General features: G+C 42.6%; 1 protein-coding gene and 1 pseudogene across 2 annotated transcripts in view; both read left to right on the top strand.

Moving 5' to 3' along the window:
• LOC126183438 (plexin-A4) overlaps positions 1 to 15,209 on the top strand; it is a 963,020-nt gene that overhangs the window by 629,332 nt on the left and 318,479 nt on the right. The window lies entirely within an intron of this gene.
• LOC126185829 (5S ribosomal RNA) lies at positions 8,521 to 8,638 on the top strand (annotated as a pseudogene).

Raw genomic sequence — 15,209 nt, 5'->3', positions numbered from 1 at the left:
GCTTTTGGGTTGACCGCTATTGGGACAGTCGGATGTTCCACACAGCTGCGTCTATCGACACCTGCCAGTTGCCTGTCGGTGCTTGCCTCGAGCATCAGCCCTTCTGTCTTTCACAGATTTGCCGACAGTTCAGTTCGGCCGTACTGCCAGCAACACGAGTACGTTTCATCTGCGTCGTCTCTCAAATGTCTCGTAAGTGTAATTCTCAGTTCGACGCGTTTATTATTTAGGAAGGCGATCATACTTTAGTGATCACTCAGTGCCTCTCTTATAATAAAATTATAATTGCTGTAATATTCCTGCAAACATAAATCATTTGTACGAACTTATTTGGAGATACGTTGGTAATACGACTGGAAGATCCGTAATTGTAGAAGTATTTCCACCAGCGAGATGCTGTTTTCATAACATCATAGGATTTTTTTCAACTAATGAAACATGTTTTGCCACTATAGTAGTATTGCTCCTATGCGACGGGTAGTCATTAAGTTTAAATAATAGACTCGAAGAAATAAAGTTACGTAATCAATTTTCTGTTTGCGTGTGTATCTGCAGTCCTAGCATACATTGAAATTCCCACGCCACAGTACCGTAACACGCCGTTAGAGATAAAAAAAAAAAGTTGGGATGACATACAGACTTCGTGGAAATGAGCATGTTGACTGAGAGCTTCCAATATACGTTCTAGAAGTAACTAAATGCCCAGTTCAGCCTATGGTAAGCAAATTGTGAGACTTTTGTACGGAGTATCGCAAGTGAAAATATACAAATTTACTTGGTGACGCTGTAACTGGAGCTTCTGAGGAAAATTATGAAATGTACTCGAAAACTGCGAATACGATTATACAGCAGCTATACAATTTACTAGCAAAATGAAAATCTGTGCCGTAACGGGAATCGAACTAGGGATGCCGGTTATCTCTGAAGCAACCGATTTTCGGTTGTATCGGTGTTTTACACTCCAGTTTAACCTGAATGTTAAAACCGCTCGAAATAAGCGGTTTCTGAAATAACTGATTTTCCGTTTTTTATTCTTATTATTTCTTGTAATAGACGTAGAAATCGAACAAAGATTGAAAAATGTTGCTCTCTCTGCTTCAAGATATTTAATTAAATAGGCAAATAAAAGAAAATTTAATTCGTCCACCGTTGGCTGCTTTTCTCGAAAAGTGATAAGTGGTTGAATGCTACAAAAAGTCACCTCCATTCTGCTATTGATTCTAATTTTGTGAATGTCTTCTCAAAAATCATGTTGTAATCAGGGATCATACTTCAGTTTGCGCATTGTGGATAGTCAGTTCTAGGGGGTAAAAACTGAGGTTAATTAGTCTGTTTCCAACGGCCACAAGCAGATAGAGGCATATTATGTAGACACAGGCTCCATATCCGCAAGTCTCTATTTTTATTGTGAACTATGAATGAATTGTTCAAATATGTATGAATTCCTAAGGGACAAACTGCTGAGGTCATCGGTCTGTAGACTTTCACGCTACTTACGCTAACTTATGCTAAGAACAATACGAATACCCATTCGCGAGGGAGGACTCGAACCTCTGGCGCCGGCCGAAGTGGCCGAGCGGTTCTAGGCGCTACAGTCTGGAACCGCCCGACCGCTACGGTCGCAGGTTCGAATCCTGCCTCGGGCATGGATGTGTGTGATGTCCTTAGGTTAGTTAGGTTTAAGTAATTCCAAGTTCTAGGGGACTGATAACATCTGAGGTCAAGTCCCATAGTGCTTAGAGCTATTTGAACCATTTCACTTTGAAAAAAAATATTTCGAGACTAAGGTAGGTGCCATTCAGCAATACAAACGGATGTCCGGGGACTTCAGCGAGAGAGACCAGGTGGGGGCGAGCCTTTCACACTACACGTACACTCGAATCTTAAGCCACGACACACAGCAACAGGAACGTTGTCTCAACAGCGCTACAGCATTTCTTATGCCACGTGTTTGGTGCTCGTTTCCCTCGGCATTGTTATTAAAATACAAGAGTTGCCCAGAAAGTAATGCACTGAATTTTTTTCCTCATAAATTCTATATTTGAACTTAATGAGAATTGTTGTTGTTGTTGTTGTTGTTGTGGTCTTCAGTCCTGAGACTGGTTTGATGCAGCTCTCCATGCTACTCAAGCTTCTTCATCTCCCAGTACCTACTGCAACCTACATCCTTCTGAATTTGCTTAGTGTATTCATCTCTTGGTCTCCCTCTACGATTTTTACCCTCCACACTGCCCTCCAATCCTAAATTGGTGATCCCTTGATGCCTTAACACATGTCCTACCAACCGATCCCTTCTTCTAGTCAAGTTGTGCCACAAACTTCTCTTCTCCCCAATCCTATTCAATATATCCTCATTAGTTATGTGATCTACCCATCTAATCTTCGGCATTCTTCTGTAGCACCACATTTCCAAAGCTTCTATTCTCTTCTTGTCCAAACTATTTATCGTCCATGTTTCACTTCCATACATGGCTACGCTCCATACAAATACTTTCAGAAATGACTTCCTGACACTTAAATCTATACTCGATGTTAACAAATTTCTCTTCTTCAGAAACGCTTTCCTTGCCATTGCCAGTCTACATTTTATATCCTCTCTACTTCGACCATCATCAGTTATTTTGCTCCCCAAATAGCAAAATTCCTTTACTACTACGTTGTGTCTCATTTCCTAATCTAATTCCCTCAGCATCACCTGACTTAATTCGACTACATTCCATTATCCTCATTTTGCTTTTGTTGATGTTCATCTTGTATCCTCCTTTCAAGACACTATCCATTCCGTTCAACTGCTCTCCTAAGTCCTTTGCCGTCTCTGACAGAATTACAATGTCATCGGTGAACCTCAAAGTTTTTATTTCTTCTCCGTGGATTTTAATACCTACTCCGAATTTTTCTTTTGTTTCCTTCACTGCTTGCTCAATATACAGATTGAATAAGATCGGGGAGAGGCTACAACCCTGTTTCACTCCCTTCCCAACCCCTTCTTCCCTTTCATGTCCCTCGACTCTTATAACTGCCATCTGGTTTCTGTACAAATTGTAAATAGCCTTTCGCTCCCTGTATTTTACCCCTGCCACCTTCAGGATTTGAAAGAGAGTATTCCAGTCAACATTGTCAAAAGCTTTCTCTAAGTCTACAAATGCTAGAAACGTAGGTTTGCCTTTTCTTAATCTAGCTTCTAAGACAAGTCGTAGGGTCAGTATTGCCTCACGTGTTCCAATGAGAACTACACACACGAAAGTGTTTTGTCTACACACCTTATTTTTCCCCGCAATCTCCATCCCGTACTATGGCCTTCCTGCAGCGCGAAACAAGGGCGTTTATACCCTGTCTGTACCAAGCCTTGTCCTGATACTGGAGCCATTGCTTCACTGTGTGAACTTCCTTTGCTGATTTACAGATGCAGCGCAAACTGCCGAATCGTAATGCGTCTGCCCTCGCGAATGACAACATCAGCTCGCTGCAACATATTAGGTGTGACAGCCGTGAGTGGTCTTCCCGACCGGTGCAAATCGTGGAGCTCCGCCGAATCGCCTTCTGATGACCTCACCCTCCGTGCCCAGCGACTAACTGCACTTCCATTAACAGCAGATGCTCCATAGACTTTGCACAAGCGTTTGTGAATATTCCCCACAGTTTCTTTCTCTGCAGTGAGATACTCAATGACGGCACGTTGCTTGTAACGTACGTCACCTACAGACGCCGTTTCGAAACTGTCCTGCAGCTACGCCATCTGTCGGAAGTGACGGAAACTTGGCGCGCTCACTCAGGAGACTTCAAATAATACCGGGTGATCAAAAAGTCAGCATAAATTTGAAAACTGAATAAATCATGGAATAATGTATATAGAGAGGTACAAATTGACACAGATGCTTGGAATGACATGGGTTTTTATTAGAACCAAAAAAATACAAAAATTAAAAAAATGTCCGACAGATGGCGCTTCATCTGATCAGAATAACAACAATTAGCATAACAAAGTAAGACAAAGCAAAGATGATGATCTTTACAGGAAATGCTCAATATGTCCACCATCATTCCTCAACAATAAATGTAGTCGAGGAATAATGTTGTGAACAGCACTGTAAAGCATGTCCGTAGTTATGGTGAGGCATTGGCGTCGGATGTTGTCTTTCAGCATCCCTAGAGATGTCGGTCGATCGCGATACACTTGCGACTTCAGGTAACCCCAAAGCCAATAATCGCACGGACTGAGTTCTGGGGACCTGGGACGCCAAGCATGACGAAAGTGGCGGCTGAGCACACGATCATCACCAAACGACGCGCGCAAGAGATCTTCCACGCGTCTTACAATGTGGTTTTTTTTTTGTTCTAGGAAAACCCCATGTCATTCCAAGCATGTGTGTCAATTTGTACCTCTCTATCTACGTTTCCGTCGTTTATTAAGTTTTCAAATTTATACTGACTTTTTTATCACCCGGTACATACGTATCGTTTGTCATTCGTAGCATTGTTTTCGGCTGAGAAAAAAAAAATTGCGGTTCATTGCTCTCTGGGAAACCCTCGTAGCACTGATAACTTTTCCCATTTTCTGTAGTAACGCAACATTTCAAACGAATGCAAATTAAACACACACAAATTACTCCTTTTTAAAAGAAAGTTTTATTGAAAAACTCGGTTATAACTTAAAAATAAGAAACACCTGTTATAAAGGAGGCAAAACAAATACCGAAAAATACCGGTTATTCAGAACTAAAATCCCGGTATCGGATTTAACCGCTCAGTTTTTTCCAACCCTAACTCGAACCCGGATTTCCCTCTTGTCGCGAGCGGTCGCCTTAACAACTTCGACTGTACGAGCACGCTTCCAGGACCAACTCAGATCTCCGTATGTCCTGGTGTCTACATCACGTAGTGCTCGCACATAAATCGTGTGATTCTCACGTAGGGAGAGGCATTGTTTTTTTCGTCAGGTTGACTTCCTTTGGCATGAAATACAATAGCGCAGCGGCGGTATTTAACAGTGTCTGTATAGTTCGATACGATGTTCCTTCGGCATGCATGCATATACGAAGGAACATTGTATCAAACCCCGCAGGCACTGTAAAATACACTACTGGCCATTAAAATTGCTACACCAAGAAGAATTGCAGATGATAAACTGGTATTCATTGAACGAATATATTATATTAGGACTGACATGTGATTATATTTTCACGCAATTTGGGTGCATAGATCCTGAGAAATCAGTACCCAGAACAACCACCTCTGGCCGTAATAACGGCCTTGATACGCCTCGGGATTTTGTCAAACAGAGCTTGGATGGCGTGTACAGGTACAGCTGCCCATGCAACTTCAACACGATACCACACTTCATCAAGAGTAGTGACTGGCATATTGTGATGAACCAGTTGCTCGGCCACCATTGACCAGACGTTTTCAATTGGTGAGAGATCTGGAGAATGTGCTGCCCAAGGCAGCAGTCGAACACTATCTCTATCCAGAAAGGCCCGTACAGGACGTGCAACATGCAGTCGTGCATTATCCTGCTAAAATGTAGAGTTTCGCAGGGATCAAATGAAGGGTAGAGCCACGGGTCTTAACACATCTGAAATGTAACGTCCACTGTTCGAAGTGCCGTAAATGAGAACAAGAGGTGACCGAGACGTGTAACCAATGGCACCCCTTACCATCACGCCGGGTTATACGTTAGTGTGGCTATGACGAATACACGCTTCCAATATGCGTTTACCACGATGTCGCCAAACACGGATGCGACCATCATGATGCTGTAAACAGAACGTGGATTCATCCGAAAAGATGACGTTTTGCCATTCGTGCACCCAGGTTCGTCGTCGAGTACACCATCGCAGGCGCTCCTGTCTGTGATGCAGCGTCAATGGTAACCGCAGCCATGGTCTCCGTGCTGATAGTCCATGCTGCTGCAAACGTCGTCTAACTGTTCGTGCAGATGGTTGTTGTCTTGCAAACGTCCCCATCTGTTGACTCTGGGATCGAGACGTGGCTGCACGATCTATTACAGCCATGCGTATAAGATGCCTGTCATGTCGAATGCTAGTGATACGAGGCCGTTGGGATTCAGCTCGACGTTCCGTATTACCCTCCCGTACCCAACGATTCCATATTCTGCTAACAGTCATTGGATCTCGACCAACGCGAACAGCAATGTCGCGATACGATAAACCGCAATCGCGATGGGGTACAATCCGACCTTTATCAAAGTCGGAAACGTGATGGTACGCATTTCTACCGCTTAGACGAGGCATCACAACGTTTCACCAGGCAACGCTGGTCAGCTGTTGTTTGTGTATGAGAAATCGGTTGGAAACTTTCCTCATGTCAGCACGTTGTAGGTGTCGCCACCGGCGCAAACCTTCTGTGACTGCTCTGTAAAGCTAATCATTTGCATATCACAGCATATTCTTCATGTCGGTTAAATTTCGCGTCTGTAGCACGTCATCTTCGTGGTGTAGCAATTTTAATCGCCAGTAGTGTACATGATCTGCAGTACTATATTTTGGGAAAAGATTGGATTCTAAATCAGTGAGACGTGTATGAGATAGTGTATATGGGATCAGTAGCAAGTGGACCGACCTGAAACCGTATACAGCAGGGTAATAGTTTAGGTGCGGAGGGCAGCAGGAGGCGGTGGCAGCGGAGCGCGCACGTAGCCGCGCCGTCATTATGGTAATGAGTGGTACAGCTTTGTGCGCGCCGGCACAGCACCTGTGACAACCAGGGAACACCGCCCTAAAGGCCACTTGTTGATCCGCGACGCGACACGCTGCTTCATTTCGCCTCATTTGCTTCTCCGCTTTTCGCAATTAACGTTACTTCGTATATCAAAATTGCAGCTTACTTTTGCGCCGTCAGTACTCTATACACAAAGGAAAGTAAGCGGTATGTGCAACTGGGTTTCATGTTATCCCAACGGATGTGATATACCCTAGGAAATAACGATGGCAACCGTGTTATGCAAAACAGTCTACCCTGTTCACATCCAGATTTGCTTTACGTATGGAAGCAGGCTTGAGCAAGCCACCTCTAAGGTGAGTCAAGTACAGTATCAACAGAAGTTGATTAAGGCGCCGTCGCCAGCGAGGCCACTGAAGACGAAGCAAACGCTCCTTGGAACAAGCGAGGGGAGAAATCGCTGCCCTTTCTTTATTTTTTGTAAAGGAACAATGTCGGAATATGGCTTAATCGATTTAGCGAATAAAAAAAAATTAATCTGTATGAGAGGATGGAGATTTGAACCTGATTCTTTCGAATTCAAATCCAATGTCCTAAATGTTCAGACATCTTGCTCGTTTGTCTGGCAAGTCCAGGGACCGTGAATACAAACAAGGTTTACGTATATCCTTTCCCCCGGGTACTGATCCCTCAGAGCCCCCAATTTTTTGTAGAATGCAGGTCCCACTCATCCCGCAAGCGTACTCACAATATTGAAAACTGCGCTATAATCTGAGGTCACGTCAAAGATGGCGAAGCACGGTGCTTCTACAGGGTGGTCAGAAACAGCCTTAAAAGCTCGTAAGGTTCCTTCACGTTAGGCTGTGCTGAGAAATAATTATTAAGAAAAAAATCTGATACGTTGCCTTGTTTCCGAGTTAATTAGCATTGAAGTTAGTCAATCAGGCCGTTGCACGGCAGAGACTGTGTCGCCAAACGTGTACTTCGTTCGGTTTCCTAAAACCGAACAAGAGAGCGATACAAAAATTGGACTTGGGACGGTACAAAGGTCGAACCAGAGCCAAAGGCTAAGCAGTATCGTGCGCTATCATCTACTCTTTGAGAACCGACACTAGTTGTATCTAGCGAGTAGTTTGGATTTGCACATGCAACGGCCTGATTGGCTAACTTCAGTGTTAAGTAACTCGAAAATGGCACAACGTATCGAATTTTTTTTCTTACCAGTTATTTCTCACCACAGACTACCCTGCAACACCCTTACAAGTTTTCCAGACTGTTTCTAACCACACAGTATATGTTGTAGTCTTAACATAGTCTGTTTCCCCTGTATTTTCTCAGACTGTATTTTCCTCAACTGGAAGTAGTTTATCTCTTGAAAGTTCATTCCTCTACTCTTTGTGAAAATTGCTATCCGTGGAACGAATCACACTCAGAAAATAGGGAAATTAGAACGCATCCAAAGCAGGTTACGACATGTCAACCACTGGAATCAACAAAAGCGATAGTATATTCTTTGGCTCAACAAAGTCCGCTGAACGACAGTGTTTGTCTTATATACCAGTGACTGTAAAGGAGTGTCGAATATTTTCTATAGTTGACCTCCAGTGTTGTTTGAGAATGAACAGTGCCTAGCTCCGTGAAGGGGCGCCACGAGCGAATTCTGAAAGATGCGGGTGCTCCACCATGAACGTGGTAAAACTACAGACCAAACAACTCTTGATGCAACTAAAAAAAATATAAATGTGAAATTGAAATGACATTGTTGTTTCGTATGTCACAGTATGGATCAACCACCTAAATTGGTGATGTCTTCTTTATTTACACTTGTTGAGTACATATTCGGCCAACGGCCTGGCCGCAGTGGTAACACCGGTTCCCGTCAGATCACCGAAGTTAAGCGCCGTCGGGCTGGGCTAGTGCTTGGATGGGTGACCATCCGGTCTGCCGAGCGCTGTTGGCAAGCGGAGTGCACTCAGCCCTTGTGAGGTAAACTGAGGAGCTACTTGATCGAGAATTAGCGGCTCCGGTCTCGTAAACTGACATACGGTGCCCCTCCATCTCCGCATACAGTGACGCCTGTGTGCTGAGGATGACACGGCGGCCGGTCGGTACCGTTGGGCCTTCATGGCCTGTTGGGACGAAGTTTGGTTTTAGGGTACATATTCGTGCAAAGTGTTTGTACGTCGTGCAGGTTACTGGTGAATGTAGGTATAGTACAGTGGCATAGTTGTGATGATGATGATGATGATGATGATGATGATGATGATGATGATGGAGAGAAGAGAGAGGCTGGAACTTAGTGTTGAGCTCCGTAGAAGATCATGTAATCTGCATAAGGTGATAGACACGTCATTCACATGGCACTGGTGGGCTAGATAGCTACATCTCGAGATACCTTTGTTCAAACCATAAGTAACTACTAAAGCCAGAGTCTGTCATATTCAGAGATAAAAATCGCTTTTAGCCGGTTTACAGTGTTCACCGCACACGCGCAACGTGCTGCTGGTGTAGACGCCAACTCGTGTGCATTACCCAACGCTAAACGGGCCGAACAAACGGAGTGATGGCCTGAAAAGCCGTTAGGTACCATGAGCGATTTCAGCTGCTCGATCAGATACTGTCCAGAGCGATCGCTAGGTCATTTGCAGAGACCGGAGTGTTCCCTGGGAAACTGTTAGAAGAAATATTGATTGCTGCTTCTTTAGATCACAGACACATTTCTTTCCGTGTCAGGCCTCGAACATGTCTGAGATATTGGCTGGTGACTCCGACATCTGGCGTCGTAGTGTGGCGAAACACATGCCACTGCGCCTGCCTGTTGACGAAATAAAGCTTCTCAGCACATAGCATTATTGTAATGCTCTGTGCGGTCAGTCGCTTTTTTGTGTCACTATAGCAGGTTTTATACGCTCTCTTTGAAATTCTTAAGGTGGCAGAAGTAAAATACAGGGAACGAAAATTTACCTACAACTCGTACAGAAAATATTCTTCAATTATAAGAGCCGAAGGACATAAAAGAGAAGAACCGGTCGAGAACAGTGAGACAGGGCTGTAGCCTATCCACAGTTTTATTCAATCTGTACATTATCCTAGCTGTAAAATGAACCAAGGAGAAATTAGGTAAGGCATTTCAGGTTCAGGGAGAAGTAGTAAAATCTTGGTGGTTTGGCGGTGACACTGCAATCCTGTCAGGGACAGCAAAGGGCTAGGAAGAGCAGCTGCAAGGGACGGTGGGCGTCTCGAAATCACGTTATAAGACGAATACCAACAAAATTAAAGAAGTGTAGTGTAATCGAATTAAATCAGGTGATGCTGAGGGGACTAGATTGGAAAATTAGACACTAAAAGTGATAGAAGAGTTTTGCTATTTGGATATCAAATAACTGACGACGGTCGAAGTAGTGAGGACGTAAAAGGCATTAGCAAGAAAAAGCGTTTTGAAAAAAAGAGAAATTTGTTAACAGCGAATATAAATTCAAACGTTAGGAAGTATTTTCTGAATGTATTTGTCTGGAGCGAAGCCTTTTACGGCATTGAAACATGAACAATAAGCAGTTCAGACAAGAACAGAATAGAAACTTTATAATCGTGATGCTGCAGAAAGAAAGTTGAAAATTTGGTGAGTGGATCGTATAACAAATGAAAAAATGGTTCAAATGGCTCTGAGCACTATGGGACTTAACTCCTGAGGTCATCAGTCCCCTAGAACTTAGAACTACTTAAACCTAACTAACGTAAGGACATCACACACATCCATTAGAACCGCTCGGCCACTCCGGCTGGCTATAACTAATGACATGGTATTGAATCGAGTTGGGGAAAAACGAAATTTAATACATAACTAGACCAAAAAAGAAATCTGCTGGTAGGACACATCGTTAGACATCAAGGTTCGAATAGTTGTAGTTTGCAGTTGTTGTACAGAGATTAACAGGCTTGATCGTAATAGGCTAGCTTGGAGAGCAGCATCAGACTTACAGTAAAAACCGTGTGCTTTCATTCAGGAACGCTGTAATGATACAGTTAAGCTAAAACTTCTCACTTATTGATAATTACTTGCATTCGGCAGCTGCAGAATTGATATCCTCCCAGCAATACCGATTTAGGTTTACCTAGTTCGCCCTGCCTCGTTTCGGGCGAATAATGGGCTAGTTTCGAATGGATGAGGAAGGAAATCTGCTGTGTCCTTTTGAAAGGAACCAACCCAACATTCACCTTTATAGATGTAGGTAAAGCACAGAAAACCTAAAAGTGAATGGCCGAATGGATATTTGAACCTCCCTCTTTCCAATTGTGCCTTATTCTCAAACAAATGTGAAACTCAAATCTTTCTTCGTCGGGGTAATTCAGTTATCGCACCGTCGAAAAACGCCCTAGACGTTAATAAATTAACGACCTGAGTGGCTGGAGTACTTCCACAGTCGTATGACGGAAATGGACGAGTTTTGTCTCACATTAAAGATAACTTTCGATTGCTAACGTATTGTGAAGAAACAGGTAATTCGTCAGACTTCGAAGCACTGGAACGCATCCGTAATTGACAACGGGAGGCTAGGTCTTAGTTACTTGTAAGCACACGTGCGAGGGAAGTCGTGCCGCGATAAATAACTTCTTGCCATCGACCTCATAATTCCCAGCTACGAGAACCTGGTGTTCATTTTGAAATATATAAGTGGTCGATGCTGTGGGACGCAGCCAAAACGAGAATATATGGTGGTTTCAACTCGGGCTACACTTCGCTCGTTTACTTCCGAAAATACTCCGTTTTAGCCTTCTGATCTTCTGAAATTATATATTTCTTATTTCGGCGATCAAATATGTTTATAGGATGTCCATTGCCTTCTAACTTCTGTTACATCATTTTTATAAATAGTACGCCATGAATGACTGGAGAGTATATTACGCATCCCTAAGGGGGGAAATATATTGTTCGCCCTTGGTGGATGTGACAGTCGATTATGTTGGTTTGTCGGTTGAATACTGTCTGTGCGATTGTTCTGAGTTGTGAGTACTTAATAAACTGGCGTTCCTGTAATGATCATACATTGTGCTTGCCGTTCGTCTTTGCTTTCCGTTGATTTGTGTTCAGTGATAGCATTCACTTTTGTTCGCCTGAACTAATATTTGCCAAAGATTAGGTTCATGAGTGCTGTATGTTCTTCATTCCGTCTATTGCTTTAGGCTGCATCGTCGTTATATTTATAAGACTTAATTTCAGTGTTTCTGTGGGAGTTGTTTGTTGTAGCATTTGCCGTGATCAGTGTAGGAAACTGATGCTGAGATAGGAGTAGATTCTAATATAGGCGTCGTGAACAGTTCATATCATTCCTGCCGATGTATCGTAATGCGTGGTATTTGCGGTAAATTTTGAGAACACACTGGAACATTAATGTGATGAGCCATTACTACACAATCACTGTGGCGAATAATTGTTATGAAATATGTACACAACCAAGTTCTCACAATTTAACCCTAGCAATATGAATCGGTACTTAATGCCCACATTTTGTAACTATTGTAATCTAGTCGTGCACTTTGTATTTTAAAATCTTTTAAGAAAATATTGATAGTTTTCAGTGAAACTTCCTACCAGATTCATTATCTGTTTTATTTTTTTCAGTTAAACTTAATCCAGAAATTGATGTCTAATTGATGCGTAGTAGTAGATGAGGCTTTTCCAACGAATGGCATATTCAGTATTTCCAGACTCTGGACCCTACTTACATACCAGTGAACCTGTAAAAAGTATGAGCAAGCGAAAGTCACAGAAAACGCGTTGGTATTAAGACGAGGTATTGAATTCAAAGAGGTGGCTCTGGCGAACGTGTACGTGTTTCAGGAAACCATAAGAATTTACAAAACTTAGGAAAGCACTTAGCGCTTATCTCTTGTATTGTCAACAAATGGTATGCAAAAAATCTCGTCTACAAACCCACTCCGGTTTCGAAACGTATTTGTCCTCGCTGCGCCTCAGAGGCTCTGTTCAGTAGAGAGAGATTCGCGGATAAGGAAGTTTTGAATAGATGAAGCGGCAGAGCCGCCTACACGAGAAGGCAAAAGTTAGCGTCTGTGCTTTCGTGATAGACTCCGTGCCTCATCTTTCTTTCTTGAAGTTCACAACAAACCGTCTCCTTCCTCTTTTGATCAACTGGCAGGCATCGCTAACGTATCTCACGACTGCCGGCAAACCGACGAAAGAAAGGAAACTTCCAGCCCTCTCCCCCGAAACTTATTTCGAGATGGTGAGCATGGCAGTTGTTAATAATGTAAACACTTGAGTCGCGAGGTAAAATTTTCCCGCATTAATTGTAAAAGGGTAGTGTGGTTAGGAAAATGTTTTTAGCGCCTAGTGTCAAGAAGTGTTGTTTCAGGAAGTTGGGCCGTTTATGTCTTTGTTCTGTCACAAACTTAATCTCTTCTAACAGACATAGCGTGTTACATAAACAACGCATTTATGTTACAAAAATGTTTACACTTGCACAAAGACGTTAAAGGTATTTATTTACCTTCATAACATCATTTCAAAATCTTGGCGACAAGAAAAGTTTTTCACTTTTCGTCTGCATGCATAATTGAGCTGCTTCTTAGTAATCGTTTACCATGTCTGCAGTTGAATTTCAGATCGTCGTAATTAAGAATTTTATTTTTTAAATGTACCACTTGGGCCACAGTGGTGATGTGGTGCCAGAAGCTCTGTAGGAATGCCCTCGTGTACCGTATAATGAACATATGAAATCACAGGATTCTAGAGAAGGTTCGACAAACGCATTTCAGTATTGTGAGCTTCTCCCGTCGCCAGAACTGGGAAATGTTCGTAAGAAAGATAACCAGAGTTCAAAAACGTCATTCCAGACTGGTCTTTTTGTTAGGAAAACGTAACTAAGTGTTCCACAAGAGTGGGGCTAGGTGCCGCGTTTGAGAAATGAGATGCCATTAGGGAGACATGTACTCGTGTAACCAATTTTCTCTCCTCTCGGTTAGGATCGCCCCATCCAGTATTTCAGTTGGTTAGTAGCCAGTGCAGGAATCAAGGACTGCTTCTGCAGTATGCAAGGCTTTGAGTTGCTTATTAAACTAACAGACATATTTGGGGGGGGGGGGGGGGAGAGGAAGAAGAGGCATTCTTCATTGAGCCCAAAAGAAGCGTTCAACACTGTTAAGACGTTCTCTTTCGAACGAGTCGTGCTCTTTGCAAACCTGGCTTTCCACGACGGAGACGTTACCTGTAAAGGTAAGAATTTATTTCTTTGACTGTGATTCAGAAAGGAAAGTAGACATCAACCAGAAGGTTTATTTTAGAAACAACAATGTTTTATAACAGGCGTTAATGTGGTGTCCGAACCAGACTGGAAATCTACTATTGTTTTCAAGTACATTGAGGATTTTTCAGGAATATAAGATACGTTTACTGCCAGATAAAATCTTAGAAACAGACGTATTTCGAACATGGGTTCTCGTTACTTGTAATATGACGTCGCACAGCAGTTAATAACAACAATGCCGTAATGACATCGCCGTCAATACCACGTTAAGCTTCTATAATCCGTATTCTTTCTTCATTTGGTGTTACAGTAGAGTCTGCCCTAAATGTCGCTAGCGTCCGTATGAGTTTTTAATTGGGAAAGCAATTATTTGAAATAATAAAGACACTCACTTCTTGTTAGGAGCAGAAAAATGAGCTTAGAGACTTTTCAGTTGGAAAACAAAGGAACACAGCTGAGACATTGGATTTATTTTCGGCAGAGGGGACACAGTCACCATATTACGGCAGCTTGACACGATGTCAAACTGAAGATATACGTCCATGTCAGTCCAGAATGTTTATAGTCTGGATTAATAATTAAAAAAAAGAGAAAACCTAAGATGGTGGTTTTAGTGTTTCAGTTGTCCTACATAGTTCCCCGCACTTGAATACAACGCACAGAACGTTCATATAACCATCTGAAACTGTCAGAAAAATCATTCTTTGGGATGTTACTCAATTCGCGCGTTACATTGGCCTGAATGTTGATTATGTCGTCGAAGTGTCGACGCTTCATGTGAATTTCTGCAGCCGTCGTTTTGTTGTAGGTCCGTATTGATAACGAAGTGTCGTCACCCATGATGATTTTTTGCAAAAAACAATAGTCCAAATTTTGCATTTCAGTCAAGTCGCGGCAGGTTCGGGTGTTAATGTGTGTGGGACAAACTTTCAAACAATTTTCTCTTCTTCAAAATATACTGGGGAGTGCCTTGAATGACACAACAACAATAACACACTGCTGCCACGCGTCTGCTACTTAACACTGCCTGCCCACAACTGAGTGGTCGAATGTACATCGCTTGTACACAGTTGTTAGGTCAAGATACCACCGTAGTTACTACGCTGACGTCACTTATACGTCAGGAATAAATCCAGTCTCGGAACTTTCTAGATGGACAGTGTATGTCATAGGCAACTGTAATTTTCTTATTTTTTCTAAATCTGTAGTCGCATTTGGGTTTATAATGATTACCGTTTTCGTTCCATTTCAGAACGTTTTCAGATTTAT

This window comes from Schistocerca cancellata, chromosome 4 (genome assembly GCF_023864275.1).
Source record: "Schistocerca cancellata isolate TAMUIC-IGC-003103 chromosome 4, iqSchCanc2.1, whole genome shotgun sequence".
Classification (NCBI taxonomy): Eukaryota; Metazoa; Arthropoda; class Insecta; order Orthoptera; family Acrididae; genus Schistocerca; species Schistocerca cancellata.
Note: the sequence above shows the minus strand (reverse complement) of the source record. Positions and strands in the feature narration are given on the sequence as shown.